The sequence below is a fragment of the Triticum urartu genome, chromosome 2 (assembly GCF_003073215.2).
Source record: "Triticum urartu cultivar G1812 chromosome 2, Tu2.1, whole genome shotgun sequence".
NCBI lineage: Eukaryota > Viridiplantae > Streptophyta > Magnoliopsida > Poales > Poaceae > Triticum > Triticum urartu.
The window spans coordinates 430,571,979-430,577,978 of record NC_053023.1 but is presented as its reverse complement, the minus strand read 5'-3'; positions in this window follow the sequence as shown (position 1 = coordinate 430,577,978).

Genomic DNA, 6,000 nt, shown 5'->3' with positions numbered 1-6,000 from the left:
TGCACACAGGTGGCTGGCGGGTGTCAGTTTCTCCAACTTTAGTTGAACCGAGTGTGGCTACGCCTGGTCCTTGCGAAGGTTAAAACAGCACCAACTTGACAAACTATCATTGTGGTTTTGGTGCGTAGGTAAGAACGGTTCTTGCTAAGCCCGTACCAGCCACGTAAAACTTGCAACAACAAAGTAGAGGACGTCTAACTTATTTTTGCAGGGCATGTTGTGATGTGATATGGTCAAGACATGATGCTAAATTTTATTGTATGAGATGATCATGTTTTGTAACCAAGTTATCGGCAACTGGCAGGAGCCATATGGTTGTCGCTTTATTGTATGCAATGCAATCGCCCTGTAATGCTTTACTTTATCACTAAGCGGTAGCGATAGTCGTAGAAGCATAAGATTGGCGAGACAACAACGATGCTACGATGGAAATCAAGGTGTCGCGCCGGTGACGATGGTGATCATGACGGTGCTTCGGAGATGGAGATCACAAGCACAAGATGATGATGGCCATATCATATCACTTATATTGATTGCATGTGATGTTTATCTTTTATGCATCTTGTCTTGCTTTGATTGACGGTAGCATCATAAGATGATCTCTCACTAAATTTCAAGATAAAAGTGTTCTCCCTGAGTATGCACCGTTGCCAAAGTTCGTCGTGCCCAGACACCACGTGATGATCGGGTGTGATAAGCTCTACGTCCATCTACAATGGGTGCAAGCCAGTTTTGCACACGCAGAATACTCGGGTTAAACTTGACGAGCCTAGCATATGGAGATATGGCCTCGGAACACGGAGACTGAAAGGTCGAGTGTGAATCATATAGTAGATATGATCAACATAGTGATGTTCACCATTGAAAACTACTCCATTTCACGTGATGATCGGTTATGGTTTAGTTGATTTGGATCACGTGATCACTTAGAATATTAGAGGGATGTCTTTCTAAGTGGGAGTTCTTAAGTAATATGATTAATTGAACTTAAATTTATCATGAACTTAGTCCTGGTAGTATTAGCATATCTATGTTGTAGATCAATAGCTCGCGTTTAGCTCCCCTATTTTATTTTTGATATGTTCCTAGAGAAAACTAAGTTGAAAGATGTTGGTAGCAAGGATGCGGATTGGGTCCGTGATCTGAGGATTTTCCTCATTGCTGCACAGAAGAATTATGTCCTTGATGCACCGCTAGGTGACAGACCTATTGCAGGAGCAGATGCAGACGTTATGAACGTTTGGCTAGCTCAATATGATGACTACTTGATAGTTTAGTGCACCATGCTTAAACGACTTAGAATCGGGACTTCAAAGACATTTTGAACATCATGGACCATATGAGATGTTCCAGGAGTTGAAGTTAATATTTCAAGCAAATACCCGAGTTGAGAGATATGAAGTCTCCAACAAGTTCTATAGCTAAAAGATGGAGGAGAATAGCTCAAGCAGTGAGCATGTGCTCAGATTGTCTGAGTACTACAATTGCTTGAATCAAGTGGGAGTTAATCTTCCAGATAAGAGATCAATTGACAAAGTTCTCTAGTCACTATCACCGAGTTACTAGAACTTAGTGATGAACTATAATATGCAAGGGATGACAAAAGTAATTCCCAAGCTCTTCGTGATGCTGAAATCGACGAAGGTAGAAATCAAGAAAAACATTAAGTGTTGATGGTTGACAAATACCACTAGTTTCAAGAAAAGGGCAAATGGAAGAAAGGGGAACTTCAAGAAGAATGGCAAGCAAGTTGCTGCTCAAGTGAAAAAACCCAAGTCTGGACCTAACCTAAAACTGAGTGCTTCTACTGCAAAGGGACTGGTCACTGGAAGCGGAACTACCCCAAGTAATTGGCGGATAAGAAGGATGGCAAAGTGAACATAGGTATATTTGATATACTTGTTATTGATGTTTACTTTACTAGTGTTTATAGCAACCCCTCAGTATTTGGTACTAGTTCAGTTGCTAAGAATAGTAACTCAAAACGGGAGTTGCAGAATGAACAGAGACTAGTTAAGGGTGAAGTGACGATGTGTATTGGAAATGGTTCCAAGATTGATATGATCATCATCGCACACTCCCTATACTTTCGGGATTAGTGTTAAACCTAAATAAATGTTATTTAGTATTTGCGTTGAGCATAAATATGATTAGATCATGTTTATTGCAATACGGTTATTCATGTAAGTTAGAGAATAATTGTTGTTCTGCATGAATAAAACCTTCTATGGTCATACACCCAATGAAAATGGTTTGTTGGATCTCGATCGTGGTGATACACATTTTCATAATATTGAAGCCAAAAGATGCAAAGTTAATAATGATAGCGAAACTTATTTGTGGCACTACCGTTTAGGTCATATTGGTGTAAAGCGCATGAAAAAAATCCATGCTGATGGGTTTTTGGAATAACTTGATTATGAATTAGTTGATGCTTGCAAACCATGCCTCATGGGCAAGATGACTAAGACTCCGTTCTCCGGAACAATGGAGCGAGCAAAAGATTTGTTGGAAATCATACATACTGATGTATGCGGTCCGATGAATATTGAGGCTCGCGGCAGGTATCATTATTTTCTGATCTTCACAGATGATTTGAGCAGATATGAGTATATCTACTTGATGAAACACAAGTTTGAAACATTTGAAAAGTTCAAAGAATTTCAGAGTGAAGTGGAGAATCATCGTAACAAAAATAAAAGTTTCTACGATATGATCGCAGAAGTAAAATATTTGAGTTACGAGTTTGGCCTTCAGTTAAAACAATGTGAAATAGTTTCACTACTTACGCCACCTAGAACACCATAGTGTAATGGTGTGTCTGAACGTCGTAACCGTACTTTATTAGATATGGTGCGATCTATGACGTCTCTTACTGATTTATCGCTATCGTTTTGGGGTTATGCATTAGAGACAACTACATTCACGTTAAATAGGGCACCATCAAAATCCGTTGAGACGACACCGTATGAACTATGGTTTGGCAAGAAACCTAAGCTGTCGTTTCTTAAAGTTTGAGGTTGCAATGCTTATGTGAAAAAGTTTCAACCTGATAAGCTCAAACCCAAATCGGAGAAGTGCGTCTTCATAGGATACCCAAAAGAAAATGTTGGGTACACCTTCTATCACAGATCCGAAGGCAAGATATTCATTGTTGAGAATGGATCCTTTCTAGAGAAGGAGTTTCTCTCGAAAGAAGTGAGTGGGAGGAAAGTAGAACTTGATAAGGTAACTGTACCTTCTCCCAGATTGGAAAGTAGTTCATCACTGAAATCAGTTCCAGTGATGCTTACACCAATTAGTGAGGAAGTTAATGATGATGATCATGAAAGCTTCGGATCAAGTTACTACCGAACCTCGTAGGTCAACCAGAGTATGTTCCGCACCAGAGTGGTACGGTAATCTTATTCTGGAGTTCATGTTACTTGACCATGACAAACCTACGAACTATGAGGAAGCGATGATGAGCCCGGATTCCGCAAAATGGCTTGAGGCCATAAAATCTGAGATGGGATCCATGTATGAGAACAAAGTGTGGACTTTGGTTGACTTGCCCGTTGATCGGCAAGCCACAGAAAATAAATGGATCTTCAAGAGGAAGACGGACACTGATAGTAGTGTTACTATCTACAAAGCTAGAATTGTCGCAAAAGGTTTTCGACAAGTTCAAGGTGTTGACTACGATGAGAGTTTCTCACTCATATCTATCCTTAAGTCTGTCTGAATCATGTTAGCAATTGCCACATTTTATGAAATCTGGCAAATGGATAAACAAAACTACATTCCTTAATGGATTTATTAAAGAAGAGTTTTATAAGATGCAACAAGAAAGTTTTGTCAATCCTAAAGGTGCTAACAAAATATGCAAGCTCCAGTGATCCATCTATGGACTCGTGCAAGCATCTCGGAGTTGGAATATACGCTTTGATAAGTTGATCAAAGCATATAGTTTTATACAGACTTGCAGTGAAGCCTGTATTTACAAGAAAGTGAGTGGGAGCACTACAACATTTCTGATAAGTATATGTGAATGACATATTGTTGATCGGAGATAATGTAGAATTATTCTGCAAAGCATAAAGGAGTGTTTGAAAGGAGTTTTCAAAGAAAGACCTCGGTGAAGCTGCTTACATATTGAGCATCAAGATCTATAGAGATAGATCAAGACACTTGAGTTTTTCAATAAGTACATACCTTGACAAGATTTTGAAGTAGTTCAAAATGGAACAGTCAAAGAAAGAGTTCTTGCCTGTGTTACAAGGTGTGAAACTGAGTAAGACTCAAAGGCCGACCACGGCAGAAGATAGAAAGAGAATGAAAGTCATTCCCTATGCCTTGGCCATAGGTTCTATAAAATATGCCATGATGTGTACCAGATCTATTGTGTACCTACACTGTTTTTGGCAAGGGAGTACAATAGTGATCTAGGAGTAGATCACTGGACAGCGGTCAAAATTATCCTTAGTGGAATAAGGATATGTTTCTCGATTATGGAGGTGACAAAAAGGTTCGTCGTAAAGGGTTACGTCGATGCAAATTTTGACACTGATCCAGATGACACTAAATCTCGATCTGGATACATATTAAAAATGGGAGCAATTAGCTAGAGTAGCTCCGTGCAGAGCATTGTTGACATAGAAATTTGCAAAATACTTACGGATCTGAATGTGGCAGACCCGTTGACTAAACTTTTCTCACAAGCAAAACATGATCACACCTTAGTACTCTTTGGGTGTTAATCACATAACGATGTGAACTAGATTATTGACTCTAGTAAACCCTTTGGTGTTGGTCAACAATGTCGATGTGAACTATGGGTGTTAATCACCATGGTGATGTGAACTATTGATGTTAAATCACATGGCGATGTGACTAGATTATTGACTCTAGTGCAAGTGGGAGACTAAAGGAAATATCCCTAGAGGCAATAATAAAAGTTATTATTTATTTTCCTTATATTCTGATAAATGTTTATTATTCACTAGAATTGTATTAACCGGAAACATAATACATGTGTGAATACATAGACAAACAGAGTTGTCACTAGTATGCCTCTACTTGACTAGCTCGTTGATCAAAGATGGTTATGTTTCCTAACCAATAGACATGAGTTGTCATTTGATTAACAGGGTCACATCATTGGGAGAATGATGTGATTGACTTGACCCATTTAGCTTAGCACACGATCGTTTAGTATTCTGCTATTGCTTTCTTCATGACTTATACATGTTCCTATGACTATGAGATTATGCAACCCCCGTTTACCAGAGGAACACTTTGTGTGCTACCAAACGTCACAACGTAACTGGGTGATTATAAAGGTGCTCTATAGGTGTCTCCGAAGGTACTTGTTGGGTTGGCATATTTCGAGATTAGGATTTGTCACTCCGAATATCGGAGAGGTATCTCTGGGCCCTCTCGGTAATGCACATCACTTAAGCCTTGCAAGCATTGCAACTAATGAGTTAGTTGCGGGATGATGTATTACGGAACGAGTAAAGAGACTTGCCGGTAACGAGATTGAACTAGGTATTGAGATACCGACGATAGAATCTCGGGCAAGTAACATACCGATGACAAAGGGAACAACGTATGTTGTTATGCGGTTTGACTGATAAAGATCTTCGTAGAATATGTGGGAGCCAATATGAGCATCCAGGTTCCGCTATTGGTTATTGACCGGAGACGTGTCTCGGTCATGTCTACATAGTTCTCGAACCCGTAGGGTCCGCACGCTTAAAGTTCGATGATGGTTATATTATGAGTTTATGTGTTTTGATGTACCAAAGGAGTTCGGAGTCCCGGATGAGATCGAGGACATGACGAGGAGTCTCGAAATGGTCAAGACGTAAAGATCGATATATTGGACAACTATATTCGGACATCAGAAAGGTTCCACGTGATTCGGGTATTTTCGGAAGTACCGGGGAGTTATGGGAATTCGTATTGGGCCTTAATGGGCCATACGGGAAAGGAGAGAAAGGCCTCAAAAGGGTGGCC